Source organism: Indicator indicator, chromosome 12 (genome assembly GCF_027791375.1).
Source record: "Indicator indicator isolate 239-I01 chromosome 12, UM_Iind_1.1, whole genome shotgun sequence".
In the NCBI taxonomy this organism is placed as follows: domain Eukaryota; kingdom Metazoa; phylum Chordata; class Aves; order Piciformes; family Indicatoridae; genus Indicator; species Indicator indicator.
The window spans coordinates 13,983,265-13,995,669 of record NC_072021.1 but is presented as its reverse complement, the minus strand read 5'-3'; positions in this window follow the sequence as shown (position 1 = coordinate 13,995,669).

The window sequence follows — 12,405 nt, the reverse complement described above, 5'->3', positions numbered from 1 at the left end:
GTGCTAACAGACAGGGACACATTCATAGCACCTAGTTCAGGGATTTATCATTGCTGGTGTTTTATGCAGCAATTTGAATCAATTTTGACAGCTCACTGCTGCTGAGAAGCTATGGGGACATCAATTCCCCTCTTCTTCTCTCAGCCGTGTTCGTGTTATGGTAACTATGACAGCACTGCTCTGACCTTATTTAACTCACTAATCCACCAGAAATGAGTAGACAAACTGTCTTGCAGGAGGAGTCAGGAGGAATTGAGGGAAATCCATCACCTGGCAGGGAGCAGGAGAAAAGAGAAGAGGGAAGATGGAGCCATTAGGTTGGCTCAGATGCCGATTAAACCATAATCCTAAATACTTGTTCTACATTTACATGTTCCCTGTATGGCCCATGGAAGTACCAGGAAAGCTGTTTCTTTCTTCCTTCACTCAAAGATGCATTTATCCTGACAAAGTACTTCTAGCAGCTTTCTGAGGAAGGACTCTGCCTAAGTCTAGTCAGGTGCTCCATCAGGACAGCAGCTTGAGACAGGAGAGCACCCAGGTTCAGAAATAAGGATACAAAGGTGGCAATTCTGCCTTAACAGGGCTGATCAGTGCCATCTGCAGTGCTTCAGCCATCCCTCTTGGTCTCTCTTCACTGCTCCAGAAATGTGTGGGTGTCCTGTGGATCCTGTGCTATACTGCCAAGCCTTCTGGGTATCTGAGCTCTCTGGCATCTCCAATGGCACTAGATGCCTATGCTTATACAGTTCCAGTTCTGTTTGTGATGTAGCAGATTAGGGGAAATGAGTGTGACCCACTAGTTTTTGGTACATAATGCTGCAGGGCTGGGTTCTGAAAACTGATTCAAATAAAGCAAAAGCTGGGAACAAAATTTATTGAAAGTCATTCCAAGCTGTTCTGCATGAACCTCGATCAGTCCAGTTCCCATGTTCAAGAGAGTTTGACTTTCACTTCATAATTATTTGGGGCATTTTTGTGGAGTTCAATTAGCCTGGTGGATATTGTGGCTGTCATTGATCATTAAATTACAGAATTGATGTAGTTTCCTTCATGTTTAGGATACTGACCCATCTTAGCTGCATGAGACCCACACTGTCCAGATACCCATCGGGGTCCAACTGCCCTCAATACAGTGCTTCATGCCACTTCCTAATGTACCTGTCCAGAGGAGGCCAGCAGAGCTGTGGCTCACTGATCTGCATGGACTAGAAAGGGACTTTATGAGATTGTGGCATTAATCTCACCCTAGATGTTTTTATTTCTCTAATTCCCAGTTTCTTGTCTCTGTGGAAGACCACTGATGGCTCTGCTGCACTGGGGTCCCAGGAGAGTTAATCTCAGCTAACGTTTAAAGTGGGCAAATCCATCTGCATTAATCTCTGTGTAGAGACACATGCTCAGAATCACCATGACAGTGATTTGATTTGCCTAAATTTGGAAATTAAATAAATGAAAGTGAAATGAAGGACACTTCTAGCAGCCTGAAGGAGGTCAGAGGAGGCTGCAAATTGCTAGCTGTGAGCTGAAAAGCAGTGGCTGTGGTGATGGTCTGTTGTCTGCAGGGAGGAAAGGGAGGGGAAAAGCATGTCGACACCAGGTTTTCAGTCTGCTGATACCTTGGGGTTAATACATACTCATACAAACAGCAGGGTGCTTGTGTAGCACAAACAGGCTTTGCAGAGAGATAATGACTGACCCTATTGGAAATCCAAAGTGGGGCTTCTGCTGTCCTCCAAGAGCGGGGTTTTGATTGGTATTCATTGACACTAATAAGTCAAGAACAACACAGGAGTATTCTTTCCAAAGCAGCTACCTGATGTCTAAGAATAGAAATTTTTGTTATGTTTCAATAAGGGGAAACAAACCAGGTCTGTCTGGTCCCACATCCAGCAATGCAATACTGATTGGAGACAGCTCCTTGGCCAAGGGATTATATGAGCCTGGGCACTTTCCTGCTTCCCAAACAGGTGGCTTCTAGAAACCACTGTGACTCATAAATGTTTACACACTAATATTTCCTCAATCCCAGAGAAGGCAAGTTGATTAGAGAGTTTACATGAGAGTAACCAAAAGGTGTGGCTAGCTTTCATTTTATGGTTATCATTATTAGTTTGAATAGTACCACTGTGCTTGCAAGGAAGGGTTTCAGTAACATGATGTAGTGCATGGAAATGCCAAGAAGGATGGTCCAAGTAAAGCACACTGGGGGACAAAAAGGGGAAAACAGGCAATGAGGGAAACAGTCAATGAGGCAGAAGCAAAGCTGGTAGAGATTCTCAAAAACTTCAGGAGGAAAGGGAAAAGAAAAACAAATAGAGTGGTTTATTGTGAGAATTCACTTGGGGATTTCATTACAAGGACATTCTATTTATGCAGATCATGTGAGTCTCTTTTGTGGACAGAGCATCCACTACTCCTTTGTTGTGGGGGAAAAAAAAAATAAAAAAGTATTAGCCATTCTACACACGGGGCTTTAATATTCTGTGCAGTCCTAGCCAAAGAAGACAGTAGAAACTGGCAGGGGACAGTTTCTACTGAGAGTGACTGAGGAGACCAAGGGTATAGAGAAGATTCCAGACAAGTTACAGCTACAAAAATTGGAAAAGACAAATGGGTAGGATACCTTAGGGCCTCTAAAATCGTTAGTGGAATGGCAAAGTTGAGAAGGAAACACTTGTTCAGATTCTCACTGTAGAAGCATTTTGCATAAGATACATAACCAGAGTGCTGAGCACATGAAGCAGTTCAGCTGTTGCCGCTTAGCACAGGACTGTGTAATGTTGGTATACCAAAACAAATCAGGGTAAAGCTACTCCATTCAGAGCACGGAGGAAAAGGATCTCAAATACAGAAGGTTTTTTAGGCGAAGGTTTTTTAGGCAAAGATTTTCTAAATTCACAATAAATAGATAATCATCTTTGGCTTCTCTATCAGTTCAGACTTCTCAGAGAAAGTTGCTGGGTTTTCATGAATAAATTCAGTCCTGAAAAGACAGTTATTGATGCAAAAGAATTGGAATAGATATCATGCAGAGCTACCACCTGAAATGGAAGAATTCTCATGTCAACTAACCACAACCTGCCATAAAAGTTTTCTGGCCCCTTTCACTCTCTATTCTGAGCAGGGATCCCACAAGGCACACAGAGATCATACTCTGCCTAACTGAAGCTGGTGTGGAGTGTGGAGCATGCTAGGGAGGCTGCTGCCTATTTCTGCCCTGCAACAGCCCAGGCAAAGTGTAAACCTGGGCCACAATCTCCAGCAAAAGTCTGTGCCACAAGTTGTTCATGATGAGGTTTCCTGGAGGTCCAAGCCTTCCAGAGAAAGGAAGGTAAGGAGCAGTGCTGTTTCTTTTCCCTGAATTAGTAGAGATAGTGGCATAGACAAAGGAATACCTACTGGGAAATGATGGCAGGGCACATTCCTGAGAACTCTGCTAAGGGGTCCAAGCCTACAAAGAGTTGTATTTTCTTGGTTTGCAGCAGGTGAATTGCAAGGATAGAGAAGGAGGAGCAAAGCATTTGATCCCATGGCCTCTAGCAATGACAGCTACCCAGTGCCACCTGCTTCTCATCTTGTCCAAACCTGATGCTAAATCTTGCCTGAACCAAACACATTTTGATCTGGCACTGTCTTTCAGTGCAATTGTTTGGCCTAAAGTTCTTGCATTGGAAACAGCAGAAAACATGATGTCCATCCCCCTCCCTAGGCCACTCTGGGCTTTAGAAACCTCTACCATGCCCTCCCTCATATCCTTTTCTCTTCAAAAAGTCACAAAATTCTAGTTCTCCGCTGTTTCCTATCCTTTGAATTATCAAAACTCTTCTCTCTGAACCCTCCCTGGTCTCCAATAGCCTTTCTGAGGGGGAAAACCTTCATCTTCCACCACCACAAAAGTTTTAGGAAAGGCCACCCCCTTCAGTAGCACCAGCATAGCCTGACCACAGCAGAAGACACATCCATTTCTAAATGCACAGCCAAGAGAGAACTGGGCATCACAACTGAAGGATGTGAATTGCAGATGGTGTGGAGGATGACCATGGTTAAAGAGACCACCACAACCCTGTCCTTCTTTATGGCCCCACTCTCCAGCACTCACAGTAGCATCTGTCCCAACACCCATAGCATCCATGAGGCCACCAAGACACTTGGTTCCTCCCTCCACAGGCAGCTATGTGTAAGAGCAGGCGGTGCATGTGTGTACACTGTGGAACCCTACCAACCCTAACCATCTCGTCATCAGCAAGCCCTCTCATCCATCACAGGAAACTCTGAGTACCTCATTGCAGCACAAATTATGACAGAACCAAGGAGAATGGCTTTACCACTGTGAATTCTATGGGCTGGAGCATGTGGAACTGCTCAGCAGTCTGCTCCCAGTGACTGAGTGGAGCTGTGGGTGCTCAGCATGCAGTCATGATGCTACTTTGGGCACATTTCTGACACCCTGACATGACAGCCTTAAATGCCCTGTTTCACCCCCCATGCCCCCTGACTTACTGTGCTTAAGTACCAGAAAACAAACATAGCAAATATCTGTTACCTCTGTAGTCTTTAGACTCTGTTAAATCCTACAATACTGGTATCCTCTCTCACTCACACCCAGCTACCACGATTTTCTTCACAGCACACATAGTTGTCATTCTGCTGAAAGCACACACAGAATTAGCTTCCAGAACACTGTAATTTCTGCAGACACAGCGGCTCTCTTTCATTCTACTTGACTTATCAGCTTCCCTTCATCTTAAACCAGTCCCTTTCACCTCTTACCCGCAAACCTAACAAAAAGGGTACAAAATTAAGACAGTCACACAGAGGGTAACTTTAACATAAAAGGAGGAACTTAACTTACTGCCATATATCCTTTTTTCCCATGCTGTTTTCTCTCCTCTCTGAGAAAAGAGTTGTGTTGCAAGTCACACAATTTGGTAGGTCATGATCCACTTAAGGTGTATGACAGAGGTAAGATGCATCTTTCCTAATTCAAGATGCCTGCAGACTAAACATTCACACCTGGTTGATGGAGGTAACACACTTCTGGAGAGCTCTTGCAGGTGTGGGCATTTACCAAAGGAATCCTTTGAGCTCTCACAGCAGGTTTGAGTTTGGCAATTAGAGCCATGGCCCAGGAAAGAGGGTGGAATAAAAGACCCAGTAGTCCTTCCCAGTCTTGTGGTTGTAGATTCCACTTACTGGCATAACCAGAAGACATACCTGATAATCAACACCATGAAGGGAGCAGCTCCTGTTCATTTATCTCCATCAAGCTCAAACATCAGACCACCATAGCCCTGCTACAAATGCAGTTGTCTTATGCTGTATTAGCTGACACCACCCAAGAGCTCTGCAATGTTTATTTTGACAAGTAGAAAGGATATTGTGCAAACATGCAGCGTGATCACTGACACCTTGTCCAACTATACCACAGCCACATCCTTCACCTACTTAATCAAACCAAGAGTAGTTTAAAAAGGCTTGGACTGGGATCCCTCACCACCGTTACATGAGCACTTCCCAATGGTTTGAAAGGTGTCATGAAGAAATGTCTCTGCTTCACATGCATCCCTTTTTTACTCTTATAGTGTGGACAGACTACATATCTACACAGCCAGATTTCTCCCACATGAATCTAATAAATTTCACAGAATGTTAGGGGCTAGAAGGGACCTCGAAAGATCATCCAGTCCTGCCAGAGCAGGATCACCTGTACCAGATCACACTGGAATGCATCCATGCAGGTCTTGAATATCTCCAGAGAGGGAGACTCCACAACCCCCTGGGCAGCCTCCTGGAGGGAGGAAATCTTGATGCTTTTTTACAAAGATAACAAAAATCCTTCTTGACTTAATTGCTTTCTTTTTTTGAGTAAAGAACCATTTGGAAACAGAGCCTGAAGCCTGTCTGCTCTCTCCCTTTCCCCCTCCGCCCCCAAAAAAGCAGCAGCAGGAGGAGAGTCCCTGTCCCATTTCTTAAGGACCACAGCTACAGAAACTCTGCTGCATCATTAGAAACACACACAGAGCTGTCACCATACACTGTATATAATGCCATATATTGAGGAGCCAAATATCCACTTTTCTGAGGATGAAAAAAGCCAATTACTAATCTGAAAGAACAATAATTTTTCTAAAACTCTAGGTCTTTCTCCTTAAGTGCCTGTACAGAAGTTGAAGCTTTCCATGAAAAAGCTTTAACACCCAACACCTGCTAGTGTGTTTCTATAAAAATGTGGGAAATGCCAGCCCATGCTGTTGTCCAACAGGAACCCAGCCAGGAGGTGAGACTTCTGCACCCTGTCTGGATAAACTTAATATGACACTATGGATTTAGGGGAAAATGAAAAGAGATAGGAAAGATGAGTCTCTTTCAGTCTCTTTTCTATTATTTAGTATTCTCTGGGTTTCTCTTTCATATAAATAATAGCATATTAATAGGGGAGGCAGGCAGGGAGTCCCCGAACCAGCACATGCACTACAGCCTGCAGCAGCAGGCTCACTGCCCTCGGCTGGGCTGATTCTGGGCTGTGTGGGAGCTGACAGACAAACACGTTCTCCAAATAGACCAAAATGGAAAATAAAAAGATCTTAGGTGTCTGCCAGCCCTGTCCCTCTGCCACAACACAAAATCACCTAGCTGAGGAGAGCACAGGAACAGGCAAGCAGGTGCTGAATACAAAGCAAATGCATTCTGGAAGACTTTGAAGGTTCATGTCAGTGGTTTTTAATGTTTTCTGTTTTATTTTTAGGTCAGCTACTTCCAAAACCCATTTGCCTGCAAAAAAGTTGCAGTCACCTTTATTTTTTTTCCGATGGCAGTTCCTAAGTTCCTGGAGCTTTCCCATCACACTTTATTCTCTCTTTTGCTGGTTCTTAAGGGCATTTTCAGCAGCAACATTATCCAGATTTAATTGCAGGCTGTTTCAATAAAGAAAATCCATGGCTTGAGACACCTTGAACCATTGCCTGCCCAGGTCTCTCTTTCTAGAGTAATTGCAGCCTCTCTACCTCCCAAACCAGCAAAAAAGAGGTAGCAATCTTCTTAGCAGAGCAGATATAACATGTCTGGTTGAAGACAAATGTATTTGTTCTCTTATATTTCCAAAAGCTCCAGAGGATTTATGATACTCAGATTCAGAGTTGACTCTTGCCAGCAATTGCCTGAATCACTCAGGCATGCAAATGTCCCTGTAGATACAGGTTAGCACTGCTGCAGCTAGCCTTGATTATATGGATCTGTCCCATCTTACAGCAATGACTACAGCATTAACCTCAATATCAGTTGTGGATTTTTTAATGTGATTCAAGTATACATCAGGAATAAAACCCCTTTTTTGGCAGACAATGGTATAGAACTCTCCTAACAGCAGCATTCAGGAATAAACTGGTGGATTTTTTTTTCCCCCCATTTTGGAAACATCAAACCATTTTATCCTCTAATCTGCAATGATAAATCCTTAGTGCCAACAACAGCAGAGCAGGACACGCTGCCAAGAACATGCATTTAACCAAATATTTGCCAGAAAGACAGGGTATAGTGCATTTTTCTGTGTCTATTTAGAAATACTCTTTGCCAAAGAGCCATTTCACAGAATCAGAGAATTATTGAGGCTGGAAAAGACCTCTGAGATCAGCAAGTCCAGCCTATGACCTAACACCATGACATCAGCTAAACCATGCCACCAAGTGCCACATCCAATCTTTTCTGAAAGACCTCCAGTGATGGGATTTCCAACTATGCCATGCAAACAGCTGTTTGAAACTACTGGACCCAGGAATTTGCAAGCTACTTTTGAAACTAATCTGATGCATTGAAAGACATTTACCTGCTTTTATTGTTACAGATCACAGTATCTGGGTTTCTTCTGGTGAATTTGTTCTTGTGGTTACCATACAGGCTTTGGAGTGTTTCCTGCACTCAGCACCATTAGGAAACACACATTTCTTCACTTCAGTGTGATGATCTGGACCTCTGCCCTTTTCCTCTAAAATAAAAGGAATTATTTGACCACCACAATTCCATACACAAAACTGATGTGATGGTGAAGCTGATGAACATGCCAGTCCTAAGAGAATGGTAGGAACCACTGCAACTAGGACACCAATTCTCTTCTGTTCTTCTATTTTCATTCAGGTTTTTGCTCCTTATTTCAAACTATCATTGTTCCAGAAATCAGCCAGACGATACAGACACAGCACTGCTGCTCAGCAAGCCAAGAATATTGAGGAATTAACTACAGTTAAAACCTTTTTGCCCTTTATATCTCTGCAACAGAAAAACCTATTGACATAGATGGATACAACCTCACGTTAGCACTTTGCCTGCCTGACCACTGGCTGACCAGGGTCTGCGTCTGTTTTTCTGTCAGGTCCAAGCACCATGGGAGTGACATGGGATGAGACTATGGGATAAGGCAAGGATGCATCCCCTTTGGTGGAGTTTGAACCAACAGGGTTTGGAGAAGAGGAAATTTGCCCAGTAAATTGCATTTTGTCTTCCCTTAAAATGCAGCAGCTTCTACAGATCCATGCAGGAACATGTGAACCTCTAGATCCATCAAGAGTCTCTCTGTGTAGAGTAGGTGGCACTGATCTTCAGAGGCTGGTGAACACACAGTGGCTTCACCGCTGTCTCACAGGTTGTGTCACCAACTGAAAGGAGAGGCCCAGTTCTGTTCTGCAGCTGCTGAAGTACATAGCTTTGATAGTTTGGGACTGAATTAAATGCCTGTTTCATCGTAATTGTTTTGTTTTGTTTTGTTTACTCTTCAAATGTAAATGTAGGCAGAATATCTCACAATGGAATATATTTATATTAAATCAACAAACAGTAATCATCATCATCATCATCCTGTTTCATTTGCATTTTTCAACAGGTAAACTATTTGCCAAAAAGATATCATTCAAACAGGGTGTCTCAGCTCTGGTCTTCAGCTTTAACAGTCTTGTTTGCATCAGAAAGAAAATGGGGTGATGCTTCTGCCTGAGCTTTTAGAAAATATTGTGATAATTTTTTTTTTCAGGGATGATCACAAACCGTGGCATACTCCTGCAGACAAATAATTTGCTATTAGCGTGAGCATATTTTTTCATTTCTTAGATAAAATAGCCTCAACAATTTTCTGTTTAATTTTCTTTTATGTCTTGCAATGAAAGAGATTAATTCTATTCCTCTAGAAAGTGGCACTTATCTGTATACTTTGAAGTCAGTGATAAAAAGAAATCAGAGCTTTGCACAGGCACAAATCTTTTTGGCATCCTACTCCTTGTGCAGGACTGCAGATTGCTTTGCAAATTTTGTAAGCCAGTGAAGGTGAAATCTCTAGATTGATTTGAGCAGCAGAACATAGATAATTAACTTTTTTCCTGCTCTCCATGTTCATCCCAGGGAAGAGCTGACAAAAGTGAAGCCTGTGGAGCATACCTAAGAAAGGTATGCAGCACAGCAGAGGATGAACGTGGCATGGACTCTGAATCTCCTCCACAACAGGTGATGCAGATGTCAAGATTACTCCCATTTGCAGAGTATGAGATGACAGGCTGTGGAAGGGAAATTCTACCTATTTCAGAATAAATAAAATATGATCAAAGGAAGATTTCCAAGCGATTTTTGTTTCTGAAGAAAGGCTTACTGTAGATTGATGGGCTGAGGCCAGTGGGATGAGATTTAACAAGACCAAGTACCACGTCCTGCACTTTGGTCACAGCAATCCCAAGGCACAGTACAGGCTTGGGGAAGAGTGGCTGGAGAGCTGCCCAGTGGATAACAATGCTAGTGGATGACCAGAAGAACAGTTTTGTGTCTAACTTAAAAGCATTACTTGGGTATTTAATTATTTAAATACCTTTGGGGTGTTTGTTCAAAACACAAAAGCTGCATTATTCTTAACATTTTCATCTCAGGTAGTTGTCTTTTTGGAATAAGCAAGTGTTACACTCAAATGATCTGTAAACCCAGAGACAGCTTTTCCTGAGTGTAATTCAGTGACTTTTCAACCTCTTCTGAATAGATAACTAAAATCTGTTTACAGAAACATCAGCAGCCTCTGCAGCTCTTGAATACTTTATAGAGAACTATGGCACCAGCATGAGTCACAGCTTTAGCCAGTTTTAGGCAGGGATTAGACAGCATGGGGAGGACAGTCACTCAATATCACTCCTTTGGCAGGCAAATACTAACCCCTCCAATCCTTTCTGCTTTACTGTTCCCATTTTCAGAAGCATGGCTCCATCCAGAAGCTGCTAACGCAGATAACACCAGTTAATGTTCCTGTGCATAAAATCAAGATACAAACCACACTGAATCCCTCTGTCTACAAGAGTTCAGTAGGTTTTAAAGGTACTTTTCTGGTTTGACCCAAATTAATTTTCTTCCTAGTAACTGGGACAGGGCTGTGTTTTGGATTTAGGATGAGAATAATGTTGATAACACATTGATGCTTTCGCTGTTGCTGTGCAGTTCTTACACTAAGTCAAGGACATTTCAGCTTATCCTGCTCTGTCAGAGCGAAGGCTGGCAGGGCATGAGGTACACAAGCCTTCAGAGGGGACAGTCAGGACAGCTGAGTCAAACTGACCAAAGGGACATTCCATACTATATGATATCATGCTCAGCATATAAGGGAAAAGATGGCCCAGGGGCCACTGCTCAGGAAGAGGCTGGACATTGGTCAGGTGGTGGTGAGCAATTGCTTTTCATTTTCATTACTTGTTATTCTTGTGGTTTCCTTCTCTCTCTTTTTGTTATTTTCCTTTCCATTACAATTTTTGTTATTTTATTTCAATTATTAAACTGTCCTTATCTCAACCCATGAGTTTTCTCGCTTTTGCCCTCCTGATTCTCTCTCACATCCCACTAAGGGAGAACTAGCAAACAGCTGTGTAGTGCTTAGTTGTTGGCTGGGGTAGAACAGGTACAATTATAGCATGCATCACATATTTGTTTTGGGTTTTAACTCCCACTAGTTTACCACCAGAGTACTCTGAAGGGGAAAAAAAAACAACCACTTGAATCCAGAGTAGCCAGTTTACAAAACTCACACTGGGAAGTTAAATATTTACAGTGAAAAAAGCAAATATTATAGATGACAGCAAAATGCCATGAAGCTCAGCTGAAGTCTGGGGAGACTATGGGAAACAGCTGAATACTGCACGTCCAATAGTATCTGTATCCATGGTCATTACTTTGGCCAATTTAAGTCACTTTATGAGAATTTGGTATCATCTGCCTTGAAATAAGGCAGCACCTAGCACAAAAAGTCAAGCTGTTTTCAAGGATTTTCAGATTTATATTCCAATTACCTCCCAGCTATTCATTAATACCTCTGGTTTCTTTTTTTTTGCTCTTCAGTATTTCAGTATAGGAGTTTTAATCAGCTTACAGTGGAAAAAAGATTAATCTTTGCTATGACTTTTATATATTTAAGATCTGTCTCTTAAGAGCACCTTACAGAAACAGATGATGTGGATCTCCCCAGGAGTGTTTCTGACAGGATGATAACATCAGAGGCTTTTCTGCATTTCATACATTGAGACTCACCAGTTTGATAGAATTTCCTCCAGAGGCATTTGACAGGGGACACAATTCAAAGCAGGGAAGGAGGGTACAGAAGAAACTGTGGCACTGTACATGCACATTACAGTGATACAGGCACAACTTCCCTACCAGCTTCATACAAACCTATCCATCAGAACACTAGGTTTCAGCAGCAGCAGCCAACATTGTATAGGAGCTCTTCACAGCAAAGAGGAGACTGTCCCTGCCATGAAGGACATAGAACAACTTTCCAGCAGCTTTCTGGTCAATTAAAGTTGTAAGCTCAGTCAAGTCTGCAAATCTACAGCAGATTCATTTCTTCAGGGCTCAGATCTTTTTAGACACAGCCTAGTACAGAAGCAGTGCAAAGTTGGACATCGCCTAAGGCATCTCCCTCCACTCATCTGCATTCGACTTTCTGCTGACTCAAGCCCTGGCAAGAGCTCTGGCAGTAACCCAGGGACAGGGTAAGTTGAGGGGAAAAGATCTCCACCACTTCTAGAGCATGGAAACTGTGTTCTGCAGCTACTATACAAACATCACAGTGCCAGCTGGAAGACCTTTCTGACCTTGTTAGAATTCCTTCAAAATGCTGTCGTGGTGGGGGGATGTTGTGAGGTTTTTTTAATGAGTACTAAGGAGGTATATGGCGCTTAAGGCACAGTCAGCTCTGGCCTACCTCATTTTGTTTGTAAATAAAAGTGGCACAATGCAGTCACAGTCATTTTCTTCTGTCCCACTTAAGGCAAAGAAGAGCCTGCAGCAAAACAACTCAATGCACAGCATGATTCTGTAGTTTCTGGAGCTAGGAGCTTTATTTCTAAATATCAGTAGGATGTCTCAAACCTCCAAAGACTTTCTTCCATTTTC